Source organism: Osmia lignaria, unplaced genomic scaffold, assembly GCF_051020975.1.
Source record: "Osmia lignaria lignaria isolate PbOS001 unplaced genomic scaffold, iyOsmLign1 scaffold0001, whole genome shotgun sequence".
NCBI classification, from domain to species: Eukaryota; Metazoa; Arthropoda; class Insecta; order Hymenoptera; family Megachilidae; genus Osmia; species Osmia lignaria.
In genome coordinates, this window is record NW_027478158.1 from 9,307,677 (window position 1) to 9,318,978 (window position 11,302).

Sequence of the window (11,302 nt, forward strand, 5' to 3'; positions counted from 1 at the left end):
GTTTCCGAGATATTTGCAGATATATCTCAAGGGAAGGGGCCTGACGGACATATTTCGAGATATTTCTTCTTCTTGTTGTTCTTCTTCTGCACAGCTAAACTGGAAGTGGCATTTCCAGCTCGCAATAGCGCAGAGTTATCTCAAAGAAAGGGGCCACGGTGTTTCTGTATCTCTATTATGTTGGTGCGGCTTCGGAACTTTTAAATATCTTGATACATCTCGAGAACTACGCATCTGATCAAAAAATATCATAGAACATAAAAAGTAGCAAACTTAATTCTCTACAAAAAAGGTCTCTTAACATTTTGCCATAGCTCGCTTCGTTTCCGAGATATATGCAGATTTATCTCAAGGGAAGGGGCCTGACGGACATATTTCGAGATATTTCTTCTTCTTGTTGTTCTTCTTCTGCACAGCTAAGCTGGAAGTGGCATTTGCAGCTCGCAATAGTGCAGAGTTATCTCAAAGAAAGGGGCAACGGTGTTTCTGTATCTCTATTATGTTGGTGCGGCTTCGGAACTTTTAAATATCTCGATATATCTCGAAAACTACGCTTCTGATCAAAAAATATCATAGAACATAAATTGTAGGAAACATAATTCTCTACAAAAAACGTCTCTTAACATTTTGCCATAGCTCGCTTGGTTTCCGAGATATTTGCAGATTTATCTCAAGGGAAGTGGCCTGACGGACATATTTCGAGATATTTCTTCTTCTTGTTGTTCTTCTTCTGCACAGCTAAGCTGGAAGTGGCATTTGCGGCTCGCACTAGTGCAGAGTTATCTCAAAGAAAGGGGCCACGGTGTTTCTGTATCCCTATTATGTTGGTGCGGCTTCGGAACTTTTAAATATCTCGATATATCTCGAAAACTACGCTTCTGATCAAAAAATATCATAGAACATAAATTGTAGGAAACATAATTCTCTACAAAAAACGTCTCTTAACATTTTGCCATAGCTCGCTTCGTTTCCGAGATATTTGCAGATTCAGCTCAAAGGAACTGGCCTGACGGACGTATTTCGAGATATTTCTTCTTCTTGTTGTTCTTCCTCTGCACAGCTAAGCTGGAAGTGGCATTTGCAGCTCGCAATAGTGCAGAGTTATCTCAAAGAAAGGGGCCACGGTGTTTCTGTATCCCTATTATGTTGGTGCGGCTTCGGAACTTTTAAATATCTTGATATATCTCGAGAACTACGCATCTGATCAAAAAATATCATAGAACATAAAAAGTAGGAAACTTAATTCTCTACAAAAAAGGTCTCTTAACATTTTGCCATAGCTCGCTTCGTTTCCGAGATATTTGCAGATTTATCTCAAGGGAAGGGGCCTGACGGACATATTTCGAGATATTTCTTCTTCTTGTTGTTCTTCTTCTGCACAGCTAAGCTGGAAGTGGCATTTGCGGCTCGCACTAGTGCAGAGTTATCTCAAAGAAAGGGGCCACGGTGTTTCTGTATCTCTATTATGTTGGTGCGGCTTCGGAACTTTTAAATATCTCGATATGTCTCGAAAACTACGCTTCTGATCAAAAAATATCTTAGAACATAAATTGTAGGAAACATAATTCTCTACAAAAAAGGTCTCTAAACATTTTGCCATAGCTCGCTTCGTTTCCGAGATATTTGCAGATATATCTCAAGGGAAGGGGCCTGACGGACATATTTCGAGATATTTCTTCTTCTTGTTGTTCTTCTTCTGCACAGCTAAGCTGGAAGTGGCATTTACAGCTCGCAATAGTGCAGAGTTATCTCAAAGAAAGGGGCCACGGTGTTTCTGTATCTCTATTATGTTGGTGCGGCTTCGGAACTTTTAAATATCTTGATATATCTCGAGAACTACGCATCTGATCAAAAAATATCATAGAACATGAAAAGTAGGAAACTTAATTCTCTACAAAAAAGGTCTCTTAACATTTTGCCATAGCTCGCTTCGTTTCCGAGATATTTGCAGATTTATCTCAAGGGAAGGGGCCTGACGGACATATTTCGAGATATTTCTTCTTCTTGTTGTTCTTCTTCTGCACAGCTAAGCTGGAAGTGGCATTTGCAGCTCGCACTAGTGCAGAGTTATCTCAAAGAAAGGGGCCACGGTGTTTCTGTATCTCTATTATGTTGGTGCGGCTTCGGAACTTTTAAATATCTCGATATATCTCGAAAACTACACTTCTGATCAAAAAATATCGTAGAACATAAATTGTAGGAAACATAATTCTCTACAAAAAAGGTCTCTTAACATTTTGCGATAGCTCGCTTCGTTTCCGAGATATTTGCAGATTTATCTCAAGGGAAGGGGCCTGACGGACATATTTCGAGATATTTCTTCTTCTTGTTGTTCTTCTTCTGCACAGCTAAGCTGGAAGTGGCATTTGCAGCTCGCACTAGTGCAGAGTTATCTCAAAGAAAGGGGCCACGGTGTTTCTGTATCTCTATTATGTTGGTGCGGCTTCGGAACTTTTAAATATCTCGATATATCTCGAAAACTACACTTCTGATCAAAAAATATCGTAGAACATAAATTGTAGGAAACATAATTCTCTACAAAAAAGGTCTCTTAACATTTTGCGATAGCTCGCTTCGTTTCCGAGATATTTGCAGATTTATCTCAAGGGAAGGGGCCTGACGGACATATTTCGAGATATTTCTTCTTCTTGTTGTTCTTCTTCTGCACAGCTAAGCTGGAAGTGGCATTTGCGGCTCGCACTAGTGCAGAGTTATCTCAAAGAAAGGGGCCACGGTGTTTCTGTATCCCTATTATGTTGGTGCGGCTTCGGAACTTTTAAATATCTTGATATATCTCGAGAACTACGCATCTGATCAAAAAATATCATAGAACATAAAAAGTAGGAAACTTAATTCTCTACAAAAAAGGTCTCTTAACATTTTGCCATAGCTCGCTTCGTTTCCGAGATATTTGCAGATTTATCTCAAGGGAAGGGGCCTGACGGACATATTTCGAGATATTTCTTCTTCTTGTTGTTCTTCTTCTGCACAGCTAAGCTGGAAGTGGCATTTGCAGCTCGCAATAGTGCAGAGTTATCTCAAAGAAAGGGGCCACGGTGTTTCTGTGTCTCTATTATGTTGGTGCGGCTTCGGAACTTTTAAATATCTTGATCTATCTCGAGAACTACGCATCTGACCAAAAAATATCATACAAGATAAAAAGTAGGAAACTTAATTCTCTACAAAAACGGTCTCTTAACATTTCGCCATAGCTCGCTTCGTTTCCGAGATATTTGCAGATTTATCTCAAGGGAAGGGGCCTGTCGGACATATTTCGAGATATTTCTTCTTCTTGTTGCTCTTCTTCTGCACAGCTAAGCTGGAAGTGGCATTTGCGGCTCGCACTAGTGCAGAGTTATCTCAAAGAAAGGGGCCACGGTGTTTCTGTATCTCTATTATGTTGGTGCGGCTTCGGAACTTTTAAATATCTCGATATATCTCGAAAACTACGCTTCTGATCAAAAAATATCATAGAACATAAATTGTAGGAAACATAATTCTCTACAAAAAATGTCTCTTAACATTTTGCCATAGCTCGCTTCGTTTCCGAGATATTTGCAGATTTATCTCAAGGGAAGTGGCCTGACGGACATATTTCGAGATATTTCTTCTTCTTGTTGTTCTTCTTCTGCACAGCTAAGCTGGAAGTGGCATTTGCGGCTCGCACTAGTGCAGAGTTATCTCAGAGAAAGGGGCCACGGTGTTTCTGTATCCCTATTATGTTGGTGCGGCTTCGGAACTTTTAAATATCTCGATATATCTCGAAAACTACGCTTCTGATCAAAAAATATCATAGAACATAAATTGTAGGAAACATAATTCTCTACAAAAAACGTCTCTTAACATTTTGCCATAGCTCGCTTCGTTTCCGAGATATTTGCAGATTCAGCTCAAAGGAACTGGCCTGACGGACATATTTCGAGATATTTCTTCTTCTTGTTGTTCTTCTTCTGCACAGCTAAGCTGGAAGTGGCATTTACAGCTCGCAATAGTGCAGAGTTATCTCAAAGAAAGGGGCCACGGTGTTTCTGTATCTCTATTATGTTGGTGCGGCTTCGGAACTTTTAAATATCTTGATATATCTCGAGAACTACGCATCTGATCAAAAAATATCATAGAGCATAAAAAGTAGGAAACCTAATTCTCTACAAAAAAGGTCTCTTAACATTTTGCCATAGCTCGCTTCGTTTCCGAGATATTTGCAGATTTATCTCAAGGGAAGGGGCCTGACGGGCATATTTCGAGATATTTCTTCTTCTTGTTGTTCTTCTTCTGCACAGCTAAGCTGGAAGTGGCATTTGCGGCTCGCACTAGTGCAGAGTTATCACAAAGAACGGGGCCACGGTGTTTCTGTATCCCTATTATGTTGGTGCGGCTTCGGAACTTTTAAATATCTTGATATATCTCGAGAACTACGCTTCTGATCAAAAAATATCATAGAACATAAATTGTAGGAAACATAATTCTCTACAAAAAACGTCTCTTAACATTTTGCCATAGCTCGCTTCGTTTCCGAGATATTTGCAGATACAGCTCAAAGGAACTGGCCTGACGGACATATTTCGAGATATTTCTTCTTCTTGTTGTTCTTCCACTGCACAGCTAAGCTGGAAGTGGCATTTGCAGCTCGCAATAGTGCAGAGTTATCTCAAAGAAAGGGGCCACGGCGTTTCTGTATCTCTATTATGTTGGTGCGGCTTCGGAACTTTTAAATATCTTGATATATCTCGAGAACTACGCTTCTGATCAAAAAATATCAGAGAACATAAATTGTAGGAAACATAATTCTCTACAAAAAAGGTCTCTTAACATTTTGCCATAGCTCGCTTCGTTTCCGAGATATTTGCAGATTTATATCAAGGGAAGGGTCCTGACGGACATATTTCGGGATATTTCTTCTTCTTGTTGTTCTTCTTCTGCACAGCTAAGCTGGAAGTGGCATTTGCAGCTCGCAATAGTGCAGAGTTATCTCAAAGAAAGGGGCCACGGTGTTTATGTATCTCTATTATGTTGGTGCGGCTTCGGAACTTTTAAATATCTCGATATATCTCGAAAACTACGCTTCTGATCAAAAAATATCATAGAACATAAATTGTAGGAAACATTATTCTGTACAAAAAAGGTCTGTTAACATTTTGCCATAGCTCGCTTCGTTTCCGAGATATATGCAGATTTATCTCAAGGGAAGGGGCCTGACGGACATATTTCGAGATATTTCTTCTTCTTGTTGTTCTTCTTCTGCACAGCTAAACTGGAAGTGGCATTTCCAGCTCGCAATAGTGCAGAGTTATCTGAAAGAAAGGGGCCACGGTGTTTCTGTATCTCTATTATGTTGGTGCGGCTTCGGAACTTTTAAATATCTCGATATATCTCGAAAACTACGCTTCTGATCAAAAAATATCATAGAACATAAATTGTAGGAAACATAATTCTCTACAAAAAAGGTCTCTTAAGATTTTGCCATAGCTCGTTTCGTTTCCGAGATATTTGCAGATATATCTCAAGGGAAGGGGCCTGACGGACATATTTCGAGATATTTCTTCTTCTTGTTGTTCTTCTTCTGCACAGCTAAACTGGAAGTGGCATTTCCAGCTCGCAATAGCGCAGAGTTATCTCAAAGAAAGGGGCCACGGTGTTTCTGTATCTCTATTATATTGGTGCGGCTTCGGAACTTTTAAATATCTTGATACATCTCGAGAACTACGCGCCTGATCAAAAAATATCATAGAACATAAAAAGTAGGAAACTTAATTCTCTACAAAAAAGGTCTCTTAACATTTTGCCATAGCTTGCTTCGTTTCCGAGATATTTGCAGATATATCTCAAGGGAAGGGGCCTGACGGACATATTTCGAGATATTTCTTCTTCTTGTTGTTCTTCTTCTGCACAGCTAAACTGGAAGTGGCATTTCCAGCTCGCAATAGTGCAGAGTTATCTCAAAGAAAGGGGACACGGTGTTTCTGTATCTCTATTATGTTGGTGCGGCTTCGGAACTTTTAAATATCTTGATATATCTCGAGAACTACGCATCTGATCAAAAAGTATCATAGAACATAAAAAGTAGGAAACTTAATTCTCTACAAAAAAGGTCTCTTAACATTTTGCCATAGCTCGCTTCGTTTCCGAGATATGTGCAGATTTATCTCAAGGGAAGGGGCCTGACGGACATATTTCGAGATATTTCTTCTTCTTGTTGTTCTTCTTCTGCACAGCTAAGCTGGAAGTGGCATTTGCAGCTCGCAATAGTGCAGAGTTATCTCAAAGAAAGGGGCCACGGTGTTTCTGTATCTCTATTATGTTGGTGCGGCTTCGGAACTTTTAAATATCTCGATATATCTCGAAAACTACGCTTCTGATCAAAAAATATCATAGAACATAAATTGTAGGAAACATAATTCTCTACAAAAAACGTCTCTTAACATTTTGCCATAGCTCGCTTGGTTTCCGAGATATTTGCAGATTTATCTCAAGGGAAGTGGCCTGACGGACATATTTCGAGATATTTCTTCTTCTTGTTGTTCTTCTTCTGCACAGCTAAGCTGGAAGTGGCATTTGCGGCTCGCACTAGTGCAGAGTTATCTCAAAGAAAGGGGCCACGGTGTTTCTGTATCCCTATTATGTTGGTGCGGCTTCGGAACTTTTAAATATCTCGATATATCTCGAAAACTACGCTTCTGATCAAAAAATATCATAGAACATAAATTGTAGGAAACATAATTCTCTACAAAAAACGTCTCTTAACATTTTGCCATAGCTCGCTTCGTTTCCGAGATATTTGCAGATTCAGCTCAAAGGAACTGGCCTGACGGACGTATTTCGAGATATTTCTTCTTCTTGTTGTTCTTCCTCTGCACAGCTAAGCTGGAAGTGGCATTTGCAGCCCGCAATAGTGCAGAGTTATCTCAAAGAAAGGGGCCACGGTGTTTCTGTATCCCTATTATGTTGGTGCGGCTTCGGAACTTTTAAATATCTTGATATATCTCGAGAACTACGCATCTGATCAAAAAATATCATAGAACATAAAAAGTAGGAAACTTAATTCTCTACAAAAAAGGTCTCTTAACATTTTGCCATAGCTCGCTTCGTTTCCGAGATATTTGCAGATTTATCTCAAGGGAAGGGGCCTGACGGACATATTTCGAGATATTTCTTCTTCTTGTTGTTCTTCTTCTGCACAGCTAAGCTGGAAGTGGCATTTGCGGCTCGCACTAGTGCAGAGTTATCTCAAAGAAAGGGGCCACGGTGTTTCTGTATCTCTATTATGTTGGTGCGGCTTCGGAACTTTTAAATATCTCGATATATCTCGAAAACTACACTTCTGATCAAAAAATATCGTAGAACATAAATTGTAGGAAACATAATTCTCTACAAAAAAGGTCTCTTAACATTTTGCGATAGCTCGCTTCGTTTCCGAGATATTTGCAGATTTATCTCAAGGGAAGGGGCCTGACGGACATATTTCGAGATATTTCTTCTTCTTGTTGTTCTTCTTCTGCACAGCTAAGCTGGAAGTGGCATTTGCGGCTCGCACTAGTGCAGAGTTATCTCAAAGAAAGGGGCCACGGTGTTTCTGTATCCCTATTATGTTGGTGCGGCTTCGGAACTTTTAAATATCTTGATATATCTCGAGAACTACGCATCTGATCAAAAAATATCATAGAACATAAAAAGTAGGAAACTTAATTCTCTACAAAAAAGGTCTCTTAACATTTTGCCATAGCTCGCTTCGTTTCCGAGATATTTGCAGATTTATCTCAAGGGAAGGGGCCTGACGGACATATTTCGAGATATTTCTTCTTCTTGTTGTTCTTCTTCTGCACAGCTAAGCTGGAAGTGGCATTTGCAGCTCGCACTAGTGCAGAGTTATCTCAAAGAAAGGGGCCACGGTGTTTCTGTATCTCTATTATGTTGGTGCGGCTTCGGAACTTTTAAATATCTCGATATATCTCGAAAACTACACTTCTGATCAAAAAATATCGTAGAACATAAATTGTAGGAAACATAATTCTCTACAAAAAAGGTCTCTTAACATTTTGCGATAGCTCGCTTCGTTTCCGAGATATTTGCAGATTTATCTCAAGGGAAGGGGCCTGACGGACATATTTCGAGATATTTCTTCTTCTTGTTGTTCTTCTTCTGCACAGCTAAGCTGGAAGTGGCATTTGCGGCTCGCACTAGTGCAGAGTTATCTCAAAGAAAGGGGCCACGGTGTTTCTGTATCCCTATTATGTTGGTGCGGCTTCGGAACTTTTAAATATCTTGATATATCTCGAGAACTACGCATCTGATCAAAAAATATCATAGAACATAAAAAGTAGGAAACTTAATTCTCTACAAAAAAGGTCTCTTAACATTTTGCCATAGCTTGCTTCGTTTCCGAGATATTTGCAGATATATCTCAAGGGAAGGGGCCTGACGGACATATTTCGAGATATTTCTTCTTCTTGTTGTTCTTCTTCTGCACAGCTAAACTGGAAGTGGCATTTCCAGCTCGCAATAGTGCAGAGTTATCTCAAAGAAAGGGGCCACGGTGTTTCTGTATCTCTATTATGTTGGTGCGGCTTCGGAACTTTTAAATATCTCGATATATCTCGAAAACTACACTTCTGATCAAAAAATATCGTAGAACATAAATTGTAGGAAACATAATTCTCTACAAAAAAGGTCTCTTAACATTTTCCGATAGCTCGCTTCGTTTCCGAGATATTTGCAGATTTATCTCAAGGGAAGGGGCCTGACGGACATATTTCGAGATATTTCTTCTTCTTGTTGTTCTTCTTCTGCACAGCTAAGCTGGAAGTGGCATTTGCGGCTCGCACTAGTGCAGAGTTATCTCAAAGAAAGGGGCCACGGTGTTTCTGTATCCCTATTATGTTGGTGCGGCTTCGGAACTTTTAAATATCTTGATATATCTCGAGAACTACGCATCTGATCAAAAAATATCATAGAACATAAAAAGTAGGAAACTTAATTCTCTACAAAAAAGGTCTCTTAACATTTTGCCATAGCTCGCTTCGTTTCCGAGATATTTGCAGATTTATCTCAAGGGAAGGGGCCTGACGGACATATTTCGAGATATTTCTTCTTCTTGTTGTTCTTCTTCTGCACAGCTAAGCTGGAAGTGGCATTTGCAGCTCGCAATAGTGCAGAGTTATCTCAAAGAAAGGGGCCACGGTGTTTCTGTGTCTCTATTATGTTGGTGCGGCTTCGGAACTTTTAAATATCTTGATCTATCTCGAGAACTACGCATCTGACCAAAAAATATCATACAAGATAAAAAGTAGGAAACTTAATTCTCTACAAAAACGGTCTCTTAACATTTCGCCATAGCTCGCTTCGTTTCCGAGATATTTGCAGATTTATCTCAAGGGAAGGGGCCTGTCGGACATATTTCGAGATATTTCTTCTTCTTGTTGCTCTTCTTCTGCACAGCTAAGCTGGAAGTGGCATTTGCGGCTCGCACTAGTGCAGAGTTATCTCAAAGAAAGGGGCCACGGTGTTTCTGTATCTCTATTATGTTGGTGCGGCTTCGGAACTTTTAAATATCTCGATATATCTCGAAAACTACGCTTCTGATCAAAAAATATCATAGAACATAAATTGTAGGAAACATAATTCTCTACAAAAAATGTCTCTTAACATTTTGCCATAGCTCGCTTCGTTTCCGAGATATTTGCAGATTTATCTCAAGGGAAGTGGCCTGACGGACATATTTCGAGATATTTCTTCTTCTTGTTGTTCTTCTTCTGCACAGCTAAGCTGGAAGTGGCATTTGCGGCTCGCACTAGTGCAGAGTTATCTCAGAGAAAGGGGCCACGGTGTTTCTGTATCCCTATTATGTTGGTGCGGCTTCGGAACTTTTAAATATCTCGATATATCTCGAAAACTACGCTTCTGATCAAAAAATATCATAGAACATAAATTGTAGGAAACATAATTCTCTACAAAAAACGTCTCTTAACATTTTGCCATAGCTCGCTTCGTTTCCGAGATATTTGCAGATTCAGCTCAAAGGAACTGGCCTGACGGACATATTTCGAGATATTTCTTCTTCTTGTTGTTCTTCTTCTGCACAGCTAAGCTGGAAGTGGCATTTACAGCTCGCAATAGTGCAGAGTTATCTCAAAGAAAGGGGCCACGGTGTTTCTGTATCTCTATTATGTTGGTGCGGCTTCGGAACTTTTAAATATCTTGATATATCTCGAGAACTAAGCATCTGATCAAAAAATATCATAGAGCATAAAAAGTAGGAAACCTAATTCTCTACAAAAAAGGTCTCTTAACATTTTGCCATAGCTCGCTTCGTTTCCGAGATATTTGCAGATTTATCTCAAGGGAAGGGGCCTGACGGACATATTTCGAGATATTTCTTCTTCTTGTTGTTCTTCTTCTGCACAGCTAAGCTGGAAGTGGCATTCGCAGCGCGCAATAGTGCAGAGTTATCTCAAAGAAAGGGGCCACGGTGTTTCTGTATCTCTATTATGTTGGTGCGGCTTCGGAACTTTTAAATATCTTGATATATCTCGAGAACTACGCATCTGATCAAAAAATATCATACTACATAAAAAGTAGGAAACTTAATTCTCTACAAGAAAGGTCTCTAAACATTTTGCCATAGCTCGCTTCGTTTCCGAGATATTTGCAGATTTATCTCAAGGGAAGGGGCCTGACGGACATATTTCGAGATATTTCTTCTTCTTGTTGTTCTTCCTCTGCACAGCTAAGCTGGAAGTGGCATTTGCAGCTCGCAATAGTGCAGAGTTATCTCAAAGAAAGGGGCCACGGTGTTTCTGTATCTCTATTATGTTGGTGCGGCTTCGGAACTTTTAAATATCTTGATATATCTCGAGAACTACGCATCTGATCAAAAAATATCATAGAACATCAAAAGTAGGAAACTTAATTCTCTACAAAAAAGGTCTCTTAACATTTTGCCATAGCTCGCTTCGTTTCCGAGATATTTGCATATTTATCTCAAGGGAAGGGGCCTGACGGGCATATTTCGAGATATTTCTTCTTCTTGTTGTTCTTCTTCTGCACAGCTAAGCTGGAAGTGGCATTTGCGGCTCGCACTAGTGCAGAGTTATCTCAAAGAACGGGGCCACGGTGTTTCTGTATCCCTATTATGTTGGTGCGGCTTCGGAACTTTTAAATATCTTGATATATCTCGAGAACTACGCTTCTGATCAAAAAATATCATAGAACATAAATTGTAGGAAACATAATTCTCTACAAAAAACGTCTCTTAACATTTTGCCATAGCTCGCTTCGTTTCCGAGATATTTGCAGATACAGCTCAAAG